The 15612-nt window shown below is 42.3% G+C and overlaps 1 long non-coding RNA gene across 1 annotated transcript; it reads right to left on the bottom strand.

The window, feature by feature from the left end:
• Positions 1-2075: 2075 nt before the first annotated feature.
• On the bottom strand, positions 2076-3482 carry LOC147327320 (uncharacterized). Its single transcript, XR_015129841.1, has 4 exons — positions 3401-3482; positions 3136-3307; positions 2631-2751; positions 2076-2326 (listed from the first exon to the last, which is right to left on the bottom strand). It is a non-coding gene; the product is annotated as an uncharacterized LOC147327320 (long non-coding RNA).
• Between the last annotated feature and the right edge of the window lie 12130 nt (positions 3483-15612).

The raw sequence follows: 15612 nt of genomic DNA, 5'->3' as shown, positions 1-15612 counted from the left end.
TTGTGATATTTTTAAAGTTCTTTACAGATCTTTTGAAGAACTTGTGCTTTGCTTCAAATCTCATGCACCACATATGTATGAGTGGCCCAATTTTTCTAATGCAGCGTGGGTAATGGATCATTAGGTGGTGCTTTGGAATCAAATTCCGTTCTGGAAAGAGAGATTTGAAAGCCTTGTGATGATCGGCAATCAGATGTTTCAAATAGCAAGTCATGCCATGAGTTATAATGGGTGAAAAAAACAATGTTCACAATTTGAACTAACAAAAGTAGCAAGTTCCAATGTCCATCATTTCTGCAAATGATATCTCCAAAAATCAATGGGCTATTCCGCAAAAGACACCATGACTGCACAGCATTAAGCCCAAGATCTTTGCTGTTGTCATCCAGTTTTAGCCCACCTGGCCTGTTCCTTCTCTGTGCATATCCGTAGTTAAAGCTTATAATTCTCTGTGACAATGAATTCAAGGATATCAAAGAGGTCTTAATCAAGTACTGAAACACAAGCTTTAACTCATACTGCACCACTCCCTCTAGTAGATCATGCATTATGTCTACAGCATAGTTGTCTGAAATATGGAACAGCCGAAGTGAATTCAGTAAACAATTTCTTTTTACACCAAATGTTGAGGCCAAAGCAGGATTTTGTTGAATGGCACCACAGTGTTTGTAATGAAGTTCTTTGGAACGCAGTGTTAAGCCTACATGATCTTCACTAAAAACTGACTGCAACTCTGTCTTATCAGTTAAACAAAATCTACAACAATAGTTTGCACTAAATGATTCAACAAAACCAAAAATGCTATGTAAAGCCAAGTTGTCACCTGTAATCTGAAAAAGCGAACCTCTCACAGGTGTGGCTGAAAAGGGCACTTGCATTCCTTCAGTCTCTAAAATCTTTAGATCATCAACAAGTGGCTTTAGGATAGGATCAAACCCATATTTTTTTAAGTCTTCTGAATGAAAAAGGGCTACAAGATGAATGTTCATCACCACAGAATTTAACTCTGGTGGCAAATTTCTCAAAACAAAATAAATACAACCAAGTTTGTGCACCCCCTTTTTTGAGCCTAAAGGATTAGCAGTTTCAAAATCGTCATAGTAGAGCTGGATCTGGAGAGCATGTTCTTGTTGTGAGAATAAACTGTGATTTTTGAAGTAGGAGCCGTCATTTAAATCTCTGTACAATCCCTCCATGTTTAGTTTTTTTTTCTGGAAACTGCTACAAAGTTCACTGTTTCGAAACATAGATGAAAGGGATCCCATGATAGGAACGTACATGAATTTATCATTGACAGGAACTTGCCTGTATGTCCCTGTTGTTCTATCTTTGCGTACATCAAAACGCACACCAAGAACATGCTCTATGGGTTCAACTATTTTCCATTTTTGCTCAAAATATCTTATCCTTTTAGATTCTGTGTTAAGACATGAAAATGGATTTTCAAGCTGATCAAAGCAATCCTCAACTTTTTCTAAGGTTTCTCTTGATGTATCAGTTGACAAACAGTCGACAACAGATTGTTTTGCATGTGCATGGATGTCATTAACCAGTTCCTCCAATGAACCAACTAACTGTACAGTACTTTCAGGAACTCCTGATGATTGTACTTGAGCAATAACAGAGCTGCACATGTTCAGTATTTGCCTTTTTTCAACTGGAACCGGCGTAGTTATTGTCATGGGATGAGCCACATTTACAGGCTGTGAAACAGAGGTTCCATCGTTAGGTACAGGCTCAAAATTGTTGATGACCTCAGAGTGAACGCAGTCTCCATGTGCTCGGAATAAGTGCCGCTTGTAACCAGAGTACGTGTGAAAGATAAATGAACATCCAGGCTCTCCACAGGTCAAACGTAAAAACTTTCCTGGGTACAAACCATGCTGGAACTTCAAATGTCTAAATAACACTGAGCAACTTGTGTGGTGTATCTTGCAAATGTAACAGATGAACATTTCCAGTCAAAGTGCTGAATAGTGGATATCTTTAAACCGTACAGTGAAGACTTCCTCTTGTTTCATTGACCCGAGGACTGTCCTTCACGCTGCCAACATCAATGCTATACACTTGATGGTCTGGATGAATGTGTAGAAGTTGTCCAATGCCTTATCAAAGGACACGGCAAATTAAAAAATGTGCCTTGAAAAGTTTTGCCTTGTCAAAACCTGCATCTCCCATCTGTGTCACACAGGGAATGACCTTTTGATCTAGGACAATGTAGAAACTTTGGGTAGAAACTTTGGATGATGTTCTTTCTTTCTCCAACCCACAGGACGAATGGCTGAGTGGGGCCAGCCTTAAGAAAAGCCTCTGTGCTACCTCCCACCTGAGGGAGAGAAAGAAACCAAGTGATTCACATTAAACAAAATCGATAATCTGATGTTGAGGCATTGCTGTTTGAAATTATGACAATATTAAAATGTTTCACTCCGCGCGCACAATTATTTTTGTTTCAATGTGTACATTTAGTTTTAATAGAAACAATGACATGTCAGTCCTGCAACACCAAGCTTGTCTGGGATAGATACATCTGCTGCAGGTTGGATCACCTTGCCATCTTAAAATATCAGCCGTTGATAATTTGCATCTGTTCTCATCAAAAGAGAAATATACAATTCTAAAAAGCATACCTTGATGAATTTCATTAGGTGGTGAGCAGCATCTGATGTGCTAATCTTTGAAGACGTCCTTCCCTTAGATGATGGAGTGAAGTGAAGCAGCAAAAGAGGGCAGCCGCCTCGCAGTCCCAAACTACAGAATAGAAATTAAGATCATCACAATTACTGTCATTTAAAGGACCACAGCAGTCATTTTTCCACGTTATGTAATACCATGATGACATTTTAGACACCTGATAATTTTTCTAATAAGGCAGTTTTCCAGCGCCTTGGTATAAAAATTCATTTCTAGAGACTTAAAATCTTCTGGCCACCAAGTGAAGTAGATATCGAGTCATAACAATAGTAAGATTATGTAACCTTTTTTGTGTTCAAACTACATTAAATGTCATTTCAGGTTTAACATGTTTGTAAGCTTGTTTTCATACCATACAGAAATGAGTGATATATTGTGTTGTGGGAATTAAGCAAATGCTGTAAAGGCATGCAAAATCTACCATTTCCAACTTACACTTACCAGCCTCGTTAGAGTAACGCTGTGCAGAAATGAGCAGCTCATCCAATTCTGTACTCTGGGACAGATTTTTGCAATCTTTGATGATCCTTGGCTTGAAGAATGTTGGCCACTTTGCAAGGAACTTACCAGACACTTCCTCCCCAAAAAACAGCATTGTGAAGTCTTGGTCAATCTTAAACACAAAGTGTAACAACAGAAACAACACATTAACAAGAAAACAAACAAAGGAACCACAAAGCAGTCATTAAATTATTTTATGCCTTACCAAGCCAGGTGTATCCAGAAATCTTGGGAAAAGGTCCAGGACAGTAGAAGCTATGGCAGGTTCTTGAACCACTTTTTGCCTATGTTGAAATATCACCTTCATGTTGTCTTTGACATGTTTCATGTCAGTTGAGTGCCTCTTCCTTGCATTTATCACCTGACAACGGCCTCACATTTGAACACAAGTTGCGAAGAGTCTTGGGGCTGTCTTGAAAAGCTGACTTTGATTAGTTCATCTCTTCTCGGGAACCAGCATATCACCACCTGCCAAGAGTAAAATAAGGTCCAGCATATAACACCATTTCTTTGCAAAATATCTAGCATGTCTAGTCCCTTTAGACTGAGTTAAAATTAATTTTGTTAAGAAAAACATCCTTGATCCATTTTTTAAGTAGTACAAGCTGTGTAACATGACTGCAATACAGTATTCTCTCAACTATCACAGGGGTTAGTAGGAACCATATTTCTATTTTATTATTTTTTATATATTTTAAGCGATAAAAACCCTCCCCACAAATATTCCTGACAATGTAGCGTTTGGTTTGTTCGTTTTTAAATTTCAAATATTGTATAACAAGACAAAACTGCAAATATGAACGCATCCCCCCCTCTCCCTCTTAACTAACCGATGCCTTTAATTGAACTACCAAATTAACACAATGGTCCTCTCTTTCTGGTCAGACACTTTGCAGCACTTCTGCTGTAATTTTATTCATATTTAACAAAATAAAAATGCAGAAATAAGTGTACACATTAGTTTTTGACTCTCACTGAACTAACAAAGCCAATCCCTCCACATGTTTGTACTCTCTTGTTACCTCGGCCAGGTCCGCGGCTCTGAACCGTGGTAATGACACCTCTGGCCAATACGCTGGGTTGTCGGGCTTGTAGCTTTACTGTCAGCAAACACAGTGTACAGTCGAATCTTAACAGCTTTCTTACAACCAGGCACTCATTTTGGCGGCAGTGGTTATTATTATATTTACATGCTCTCTTCTTCCATTTCTCATCGGTAACAGCTCTTACTTTCTCCCTCTCTCGCGCTCAAACACACAACGGGAGGGGCAGTTCCACACGTTCTCCCCGCAGCACGGACTACACTACCCATGAGGGCCGGTAACACTCTGCCCTCATTGCCTTTATATTAAATCATTTTTGGCTAATGACAAAAAAAAGTCACTTTAAGGGCCAAATTGCATTATACTTCTTCACCTCACCTGACGTGGGCCGCAAGTGGCCTTTGGGCCACGAGTGGCCTCTGGGCCGCGAGTTTGAGACCACTGACCCTAAGGCTTTGGCAGTTTAATTCGAAAATAAATAAAAGGCATTTAATAAAAACTGTGAAATATATTAACATGTAATATTCATTACAGTCTGCCAATAGCCAGATTATGCTAAATGAATATTAGGAAAGAAACTGGTACTTTGCAGAGTTCTAGCTAGCAGTAGCCCAGCTTAACAAAAACAGTTAAAATTCAAATATGACACTTAAAGATGATGTATTTTGATATAAATACTATTTCTTTTACTAGTTATCATGTTACTTGTTCTAACATCAATCTAAAACTTAATATTTAACCGAATAAAACTTACCGCATTAGCAAGAAAAATGGCGACCGAAGATTCTGGATTGCGAAGCTCCACAGGAAATGAAGGTGTGGTCTAATTTAACACCCACAGTGTTAAAATGCAGTAATGACTAAAATCTACACTTACACTTTTCAGGAATCAACTCCCGATGTGTTATTTTAACTCGATTAAGTGTTGAACTAACTCGGAACTCTGTTGAAATCTACTAACACTGAAAAATCAACACTGGCATTTTTGCTGTGTACTATTGGCCTGCCAACCTCACCGCAGCCATGATGTTGGCGGAGGATCACCTGGCCGTCGGACCAGAGGCTGTACGGTGGAGCGTCCAGCCCATGGAAGACCAGTTACAGGCACCGGCAGCTCAGAAAAGAGGCAGGGGCCCCATAAATGGTAAATGGTCTGTATTTATATAGCGCTTTACTAGTCCCTAAGGACCCCAAAGCGCTTTACATATCCAGTCATCCACCCATTCACACACACATTCACACACTGGTGATGGCAAGCTACATTGTAGCCACAGCCACCCTGGGGCGCACTGACAGAGGCGAGGCTGCCGGAAACTGGCGCTACCAGGCCCTCTGACCACCACCAGTAGGCAACGGGTAAAGAGTACTGACATTGGAGTCCCACAAACCCCTTCGCACCGCTGCTTCAGGCCAGGGGCCCAGAAGACGTGGCTGGGGCTCCAGCACCCACCCCCGGTCTGGGAGGGACGTACCACATTTCGGTAAGGTGTCAAGGGGGTATACGCCACGCCTTGGTGGACATGGGCTGCACACCGAGCCTGGTCCACCAAAGCTTTGTTCCGCCCGGGGCGTTGTTTGAGTGGGTGGAGGTAAGATGTGTGCATGGGGACATGGGAAGGTGCCCCACGCCTCCACGGGATTTTCTCACTTTGTACGGCAGACAGCCTGATTAAAAAAAAATGGGGGGAAGGGTCGAGTCCTGCGAAAAAAATGAGATTCAGTACATGCTGGACCTGAGAGCAAAACTGCACGGGTTGGGGAGGCTTTCATGGGATAATTTGCTCCAGGCTCAGCAGCGTCAACAGAGCCTGTTCAACAGAGGGGCTAAACTCAGGTTTGAGCCTGGTCAAGGAGAGACATGAGTTTGGGTGGGAGTTGCCAGAGTCCATCATTCCCACCTCCGTCCATTGTGATAACCATCTTACATCCCACACAAGTGCAGAGAGCGGATGTTGCTGCTTTACAACAGAGCTTTGCAGGCGCGTTCTCCCCCCTGCCCAGCCAAACGTCTTTCATTGAGCATCGTATTGAAATGCATCCTGGCATGATGTTGCGTTCATGGCCCTAAAGGCTTCCTGAACATAAAAGACAAATTCTTCAGAAGGACATGGCCGACATGCTGAAAATGGGAGTAATAGAAGAGTTGCACAGCGCCTGGTGTAGTCCCATAGTTTTCATGGTGAAGAAAGATGGTTCTATGCGGTTCTGTGTTGACTATCACAAGGTGAATGAGGTGTCACAGTTTGATGGGTACCCAATGACCCAGGTTGATGAGCACCTAGACCAGTTGGGCACTGCTCGCTTTGGGCTACTGGCAGATTCCCTTGTCTGCAAAGTCCCGGGAAAAATGGCCTTCTCCACTCTGTATGGTTTGTACCAATTTGTCATATTTCCGTTTGGCATGTTTAGAGCCCCGGCCACCTTTCAGCGCCTTATGGACCAGGTGCTGCTGCCGCACGCTGCATATGCTGTTGCCTACCTAGATAATGTGATCTGCCATAGTGACAGCTAGGAGGAGCATGTGCAGCGGGTGGCCGCGATCCTGGATTCCCTGAGGAGGGTGGGGCTCACAGCCTACCTAAATAAGTGTGCGGTTGGACAGAGGGAGGTACAGTATCTGGAGTACCACTTGGAGGGTGGGCAGGTGCATCCACAGGTGGAGAAAACAGCAGCGATTGCATCCTGCCTGCGCCCCAAGTCCAAAATGGAGGTGAGGCAGTTCCTGGGGCTAGCCCCTTGACCGATCTCACCCGGAAAGGTGCCCCCGATCTAGACCAGTGACGGAGCAGTGCCAGGTGGTGCTTGTGCAGCTAAAACAGGCTCTCTGTGGGGAGCTGCTGCCGTTCACGCCTAACTTTTCCCTCCCTTTTTGTCTGAAGACAGATGACTCAAAGAGGCCTGGGGGCCGTTTTGTCCCAGCAGGTAGGGGGAGCCGACCGCTCAGTTCTGTACATCAGCCGGAAGCTGACGGATCAGGAGTGCCGGTATAGCACTGTCGAGAAGAAATGTTTGGAGATCCAGTGGCCGGTCGACTCCCTTTGCTACTACCTCCTGGGGCACCCATTCCCCCTCTGCTCAGAGCATGCATGGCTGCATTAAGAGGCTCTAATGCCTGTGTCTCATTCTCGCGGCCCATGTCACCTCTACTTGTGGCCCGCATAAAGACGTGAAGAAATATTTTTCTAAATTATTATTCAAAAAATGATTTACTATGATGGCATAGCCCTAAAGAATATAGACTCACGGGCAGTGTAGTCGGTGATGCCAGCAGAATGGACTGCCATTCTGCTGGCAGCACGACTCTCCTATTTCTCCCTCCCTCCCCCTCTGAGCGCGAGGGAGAAAAAGGAGAGTCCAAAAGTACGAGTTGTCACCAGAGATGGGCAGTAACGCGTTACCGGTAACACGTTACTGTAATCCAATTACTTTTTTTAAAAGTAATGTGTAAAGTAAGGGATTGCTATTGCAAAAAAGATAATTAGATTATGGTTACATTCCCGTAAGCACGCTGCGTTACTACGTTACTAAACCGTGATTTTGTTTGCAAGAGTGTCTCATGACAATGACGTAACCGAATGCGACGTTCGTGGCAACAGCTGTGTGCAGTTCAACAGTGGATAATATATAGAGCGTGGGAGAGAGTATGACCATGCAGCGTTTAAAGCGTGGAAGTACTGACATTACTTTGATTTTGATTCTGTAAAAAGTGACAAAAACATTAGCATCCGCTGTAAACTCTGCGTGGGAAGAAAACTTCTTTTTACAGTGAAAAAAACCCCTAAACGTTTGAGCAAGCACCGAGTACGCTGCCACGGGAATGTGAAATTCACAGAGAAACTCCCGGATCCTTCCACTGACATGACTGCTGCAGCACCGGGCAAACCTCTGCCTGCCCTACTCCTGCTAAACAGGTGAAAATGGATTTAAAAGCAACAGGACTGCATAGTCTTTGATTTTATTTGTTTTCTGCTGTGTTCTACTTGCATCTATTTGAAAGTGTGAGTGTAAACACAAAAAACAATTTTATTTTATATGCTGGAATATTCAGGAAATAGGTTTAAATGTTAAACTTATTTCTTCCAGTCAGAGAATATTGCATATAATTAAATTTTTCCTTGATGCATACGGTTAAAATATTAAAACTAATAAAAAGTTTTTAAAACAGACTTTTTCATTTGGTTACATTTTATATGATGGATTATGCAGAAAAAGTAGAATTGGGCTGAAAGACCTATTGCTTTATTACCTATTCAGGTTTTAAATCATGTTTTTAAAAAGTGACTAAGTAACTAATTACTTTTGAAAATAAGTAATCAGTAAAGTAACAGGATTACTTTTTTGGGGAATTAATCAATAATTAGTTACCGATTACTTTTTTCAAGTAGCTTGACCAACACTGGTTGTCACCAACCAGAAACGGGAGCTGGAAGCATGTAAATATAATAATAACCACTACAGCCAAAAAGAGTGCCTGACGAGCCCAGTTGTAAGTAAGCTATTAACACTTGACTGTACACTGTGTTCGTGTTTTCCTCCGAAACAATAAGTTGCTTTGGAGCAGCCTTTCAACGCCTCTCTCTGTCTCTCGCTAGCAAAGTTGACCCAGTTTTTGGCTACGAGCCCGACACGGAACCCGTAGCCAAAAACTTACTACGGTCTGAGCTGCGGACCTGTGAATGATGGTTTTTTTGTTTATTTTTTTATCAGTGGAAAGAAATTTGTTTTCTGTGAAGAGAATAGGGATAGGATGTGGTTTGAACTTTTAGCGTGTATTTGTGGTTTTCTTGCTTCTGACTCGGAGAGAGGCAAAAAGAAAGTGAGAAGAGAGTGTCATCTTTCTTACATTTTTCTTGTCCTGAACTAAAGACCCCCTAAAGATCCTCTAATCACATGAGCCATGGTGTGAAAATGGGTGTAGGTCACAATCAGCCAAGGTTTCAGGTGAGCTCATTGTGAAACCTGGCCCCACCCTATCGTGTGATTTCCTGAGGTCAGATGGCCCAGGATGTGAGTGGGCGTTATGGCATCTGGGAAGGGATCTCAAACCTGGATTATACAGTGGGGCAAAAAAGTATTTAGTCAGCCACCGATTGTGCAAGTTCCCCCACTTAAAATGATGACAGAGGTCAGTATTTTGCACCAGAGGTACACTTCAACTGTGAGAGACAGAATGTGAAAAAAAAAATCCATGAATCCACATGGTAGGATTTGTAAAGAATTTATTCGTAAATCAGGGTGGAAAATAAGTATTTGGTCACCTCAAACAAGGAAAATCTCTGGCTCTCACAGACCTGTAACGTCTTCTGTAAGAAGCTTTTCTGTCCCCCACTCGTTACCTGTATGAATGGCACCTGTTTGAACTCATCATCTGTATAAAAGACACCTGTCCACAGCCTCAAACAGTCAGACTCCAAACTCCGCCATGGCCAAGACCAAAGAGCTTTCGAAGGACACCAGGAAAAGTATTGTAGACCTGCACCAGACTGGGAAGATTGAATCTACAATAGGCAAGCAGCTTGGTGTGAAAAAATCAACTGTGGGAGCAATCATCAGAAAATGGAAGACATACAAGACCACTGATAATCTCCCTCGATCTGGGGCTCCACGCAAGATCTCATCCCGTGGGGTCAAAATGATCATGAGAACGGTGAGCAAAGATCCCAGAACCACACGGGGGGACCTGGTGAATGACCTGCAGAGAGCTGGGACCAAAGTAACAAAGGTCACCATCAGTAACACACTACAACGGCAGGGAATCAAATCCCGCAGTGCCAGACGTGTTCCGCTGCTGAAGCCAGTGCATGTCCAGGCCCGTCTGAAGTTTGCCAGAGAGCACATGGATGATACAGCAGAGGATTGGGAGAATGTCATGTGGTCAGATGAAACCAAAGTAGAACTTTTTGGTATAAACTCAACTTGTCGTGTTTGGAGGAAGAAGAATACTGAGTTGCATCCCAAGAACACCATACCTACTGTGAAGCATGGGGGTGGAAACATCATGCTATGGGGCTGTTTTTCTGCCAAGGGGACAGGACGACTGATCCGTGTTAAGGACAGAATGAATGGGGCCATGTATCGTGAGATTTTGAGCCAAAACCTCCTTCCATCAGTGAGAACTTTGAAGATGAAACGAGGCTGGGTCTTCCAACATGACAATGATCCAAAACACACCGCCCGGGCAACAAAGGAGTGGCTCCGTAAGAAGCATTTGAAAGTCCTGGAGTGGCCTAGCCAGTCTCCAGACCTCAACCCCATAGAAAATCTGTGGCGGGAGTTGAAAGTCCGTGTTGCTCGGCGACAGCCCCAAAGCATCACTGCTCTCGAGAAGATCTGCATGGAGGAATGGGCAAAAATACCAGCTACTGTGTGTGCAAACCTGGTAAAGACCTATAGTAAACGTTTGACCTCTGTTATTGCCAACAAAGGTTATGTTACAAAGTATTGGGTTGTATTTTTGTTATTGACCAAATACTTATTTTCCACCCTAATTTACGAATAAATTCTTTACAAATCCTACCATGTGGATTCATGGATTATTTTTTCACATTCTGTCTCTCACAGTTGAAGTGTACCTCTGGTGCAAATTACTGACCTCTGTCATCATTTTAGGTGGGGGAACTTGCACAATCGGTGGCTGACTAAATACTTTTTTGCCCCACTGTAGATGGCAGACAGTTGGTGTCGTAAACCCCCGCTTTTGTTCAAAGATGGTCGCTCACAGTGGACATAAATGGCTTCTTTTACTCCTCTTTTCAAACCATCTGTCCTCCCAAAATATGTACATTGGGATCCTCGAAAGAGTGACCTTTGTCCTTTAGATGCAGATGGACTGCTGAGTCTTGTCCTGTGGAGGTGGCTCTTCTATGTTGTGCCATGCGCTTATGAAGTGGCTGTTTGGGCTCTCCGATGTAGAGGTCTGGGCATTCCTCGCTGCACTGTACAGCATACACCACATAGTTAAGTTTGTGTTTAGAAGTTTTGTCTTTGGGATGAACCAGTTTCTGTCTGAGTGTGTTGCTGGCTCTGAAGCACACTGGGATGTCGTGCTTGGAGAAGATTCTCCTGAGTTTTTCTGATACACCGGCTACATAGGGGATGACAATGTTGTTGTGTTTGTCTTTCTTATCCTCCCTAGTGGGTGTCTGATCTTCTTTTCTGTGCCTCTTTGCTGACTTGATGAAAGCCCATCTAGGATAACTGCATGTTTTAAGTGCTTCCTTTACATGTGTGTGTTCCTTCTTTTTCCCTTCAGGCTTAGAGGGAACATTCTCTGCCCGGGTCCTGATTACTCCAAGTTTGTGTTGCAGAGGGTGGTGGGAGTCAAAGAGGAGGTAATGGTCCGTGTGTGTGGGTCAGCATATTTCACAAAATTGTTGCTTGGATGGACAGGCCTGCAATCATACCTATAAAAAGAGTAGAGAAGTGGACTCAGCACAGCCCTGGGGTACACCAGTGCTCAGACTCAGTGTTGTGGATTTTATTATGACATATATACCTGTATACACTAGACATGTAATCATAGTTGCTTTCATAAATTGTGTGTAATCATATATACTCATATAGACTATGCATATTTACAGCGAAGTGTTTATAGAGTGGAGGCACTTTGTTAAACATTTCCTGTATGTTCAAATCACATGACCCATATATTTAGGTCATATATATCTCCCACTATATTATTGAAAAAGTTGTGGCACTTGTTGTATGAGCACATGTTGATTAATATCAATGGCCAACTGTGACTAGTCCAACAAAGGGTTAATTCAGCTTGGCACTTCTAAAGGATGTGCATAGGACCCTTCTCAGCATGCAGCTGCATTTAACTGTGCAGCAGAAGCATGCAGCGGTGTTTAACAGGATTTGGCCTTTCAATGGCTGTACAAAAGATGGCTGTAAAGCAAAGGCCTGCAGCCCTTTCTGGGGCTGTAAGATAAAAGCATACAGCCCCTTAAATGGCTGGAACACAAAAGCATGAATGATTGTAAAGCCGAAGTGTACAGCCCTTTTAATATCTATGTAAGACAAAAAACCTGGCCTTTACAGGGCATGTACCAGGGATTCTAGTTCTCGCCTCAAACACCAGAAGGCGAACAAGTAAACCCCCACTCAGCATGGATAGCGGTTTACGTCTGGCATGCAGGCCCAACAATATTGTTGAATGGATTAACTGATTAACTGCATTTCTGCAGACTTTCAGACTCACTTTGGCCATGAAACTGTCAAAGGGACCCAGTGCAATGATGGATGAGAGACTGGTTTGCAAGTTATGGTGTAGGGTCGTGTATATCATAAGTGGAAGATGAAAAGAAAACACAATGGATGAAAGGATACCCAACGACAGGAGGGGGGATCACTGTCCCTGTATAAGATGACTCTGATATGCACTGGGGCTCTCTCTTTTTTTCCTGCTGCTTCTTTCCTGTCTGTCTTTGTGTGCGTTTTCTGTTTGTGCTTTAAGGCTCTGCACTCCGGGGTTGCTTCGCTTTTTGTTTGCTTGCTTTCTATGTGATATTTCTGCTTTTAAATGTACTGTTCTGCTTCATATGACAATGTTTAATAAACCCTGTTCTAAGAATTCTATGCATTTTCCAGAGAATCATTATGAGTGATTTGATTTTAATTGGATGTGAAAAGTTTGGCCTCCACAGCGTTGGTGGGAGGTTATCATATTGGCTTCAAAATTTGCGACCCAACACCAGAGGATATGTGATCACTGACTTTCACTGTTGTGGATCCATAAACCGATGCCATAAGAGTGTCAGCACAGAACCTTGTGAAACCCCATGATGAACTTTTTGTGTTTAAGTTCTATGAAACAACTGGAATCTGTCTGAAAGGTTTGAATGCAGAGGATTTCAGTACAGGAATAAACAAAGAGCTGCTTCACATCAAACACTATGTGACATGTTTCAACCATTGGGAAGATTTGGCAGAGTAAAAGTTCAGCTTCTATACCAACACTGAGGAGCAACAGTGCATTAATGCTGTCAGGTAGGTTTATGTGGTCAGAACAATTGCAATGTGCATAGACCAGATAACAACCAGATAACAAAGCAGACTCACAACATAATGTACCACAATAAGTTTCTTCCTTCATGTTGAGACTCGCTGACTTGATTGGGTCTCTTCCATTTGTTTATCTCTTGTATTTTTTTTTTTATTCTGTACAGTTTCAGAGCTTTTATCTTGTTAAAGTACTGAATGCCACGTTGTCACCTTGAGCACCCATGAGCGCTCACTACAGAGCCTCCCAGTTTGCATGAAACTTTGATATTTATAACAGTAGATCAGTAAGGAAGTGCACCTGTTACAGAAACCATAAACAACTGCCTGCTTTGAACCATTTTTGTGAGCTGCAGCACACAACTGAAAGCTCTGCAAGCTCATTTTAAGAGGATCAATAAGCATAATGTCCCCCATCACATCTTTTATATCAACTTGAAAAGCTTTTAGAACATTTGAGTTCTCAGAAAGATCCACAGTTTTTGTTCTATAGAAGATGTGATCTGAAGATCTTCTTTATGAGTCTGGCTCTATGTTTGGGGCAAAGCTGGAGTATCTAATGTGATATGATATTTATTATGTGAATGAGAATCTAAACCAACTTCAGTACTATGCTGTTTAAACTTAATATGTTTGTATTGAACACTATGAAAAGAAAAGTTTGTTTGAAATGTGTTCTTGCAAAGATAAAATGCTTAAAGTCAGTTAATGCATAATGTGAACACATTAGGTGAGGATGTGGGTGTTTGCTGGTTAGCTTGCTCTTGGCTGCAAAACCACGAAAAGGACAAAATCACACAAACACAGTTTCTTTTTCATCTTGTTTTTCACAGAATCACCACGCAAAGGGAGCTCCTGCTAATACTTAGAAATAGTGCAGTGTGTGTGTGTGTGTGTGTGTGTGTGGTCAGAAATACAACAGGGTGGGGGAACTGACAGGCTGTACTAAAGTCAAGGAAGATTCAAAAAATGAAGCAACAACCCAGAACAGCCAGTTTCCACCTGATGCTGCATGCTTGAAGTTATCAGCTCAGAGTTATACAGACAGGTGCACTGCAGGTACTGTTATATACAACCGTTTATAAGTTGAAGAATCAGATTAGATGAAACTAAAGGGTTACAAGGCTTCAAGTGAAACACTCAGAAGCTCAAATGTTCGTCAGAAGAGCTCTGTGGGTTGTGATCGAGAGATGATCTAGATTTGTGGCTGTAGTTCTGGCAGTGACCTCACAGAATTCACCTGCCTTTTTTGTCTTGTCAGTTTAGTTGGTTACATTTGATACGTAAACAAAGTAACACCCTCATGTGATGCTCTTTGACAGGATATCAGGTGAAATTAAGTCAGCAGTTGGAAGCAGATCAGTTGCAGCTCAGCCAGCAGGTAAGTGTCACTGACTGAAGTCTTTTAATGGACAGCGTGTGTGCTTTAATGTACAGCTATTATTATTTTTATAAGAGAAATGTATTATTACAATTACAATATTAAAAATGTTTTACTGAATGTTGCAGAGGTGTGGACTCGAGTCACATGACTTGGACTCGAGTCAGACTCGAGTCATTAATTTTATGACTTTAGACTTGACTTGAAAAAATGTTCTAAGACTTGTGACTTGACTTGGACTTTTACACCAATGACTTGGGACTTGAATTGGACTTGAACCGGTTTACTTGAAAAGACTTGATATTTTACCCCAAATACAAAATTTAACATGCATATTATATAGAGATTGAAAATGTGACGTCATTCACGGGTAGAACCGCAAAGGATTCTGGGAACTCGTGGCAAGCGGTACTAGCGCACGCAGGCTTTCAATTAAAATCAGTTATACAGCGATAAAAAGAAACACAAGAAGCTGTTGTATTATTAACTGCAACAGCCGGTCGCATGACAGCCACGGGAAGCCGACGGGTAAAGAGATCGGTTGTTATCGGATTACGTCGTTGAAGAGAAATTGTTCGAGCCATGTTTCCGAAGTAACAAAGAGGCAACGGGTGGCCTGGATTGCAGCCATTCAAAGATCAAATATAACGTCCCAGAACCCTCCAGCTCACAGGTTAGTCTGCTCCAAGCATTTACACGAAGGTCAGTGTTTTTTAGTAGTTAATACGTCACTTTCATAACATAATTGGTGATATAGGTTACAAGCAAGTCTGGCGCTGAACAGAAATTGTCGCGCTATGCTCCTTTATTTATTGTGCATAAATAGTGAATTGTCCTGACACAATATTGCGTTTCGCCTCTGTTATTATGGTACATTGACAAAAACATATACTTTTATTCACAGGATAAAACAGGTTTTTTGTATCACTAATTGCCCAGTACGATTACAGCATACAGTATTATTGTCACTGCTACATTTCTGTGATGCTA

Source organism: Aulonocara sp. 'chitande type north' Nkhata Bay, linkage group LG6 (genome assembly GCF_057382095.1).
Source record: "Aulonocara sp. 'chitande type north' Nkhata Bay isolate Kocher_YH1m ecotype deep benthic linkage group LG6, A_spYH_male_GT1.1, whole genome shotgun sequence".
In the NCBI taxonomy this organism is placed as follows: domain Eukaryota; kingdom Metazoa; phylum Chordata; class Actinopteri; order Cichliformes; family Cichlidae; genus Aulonocara; species Aulonocara sp. 'chitande type north' Nkhata Bay.
Note: the sequence above shows the minus strand (reverse complement) of the source record. Positions and strands in the feature narration are given on the sequence as shown.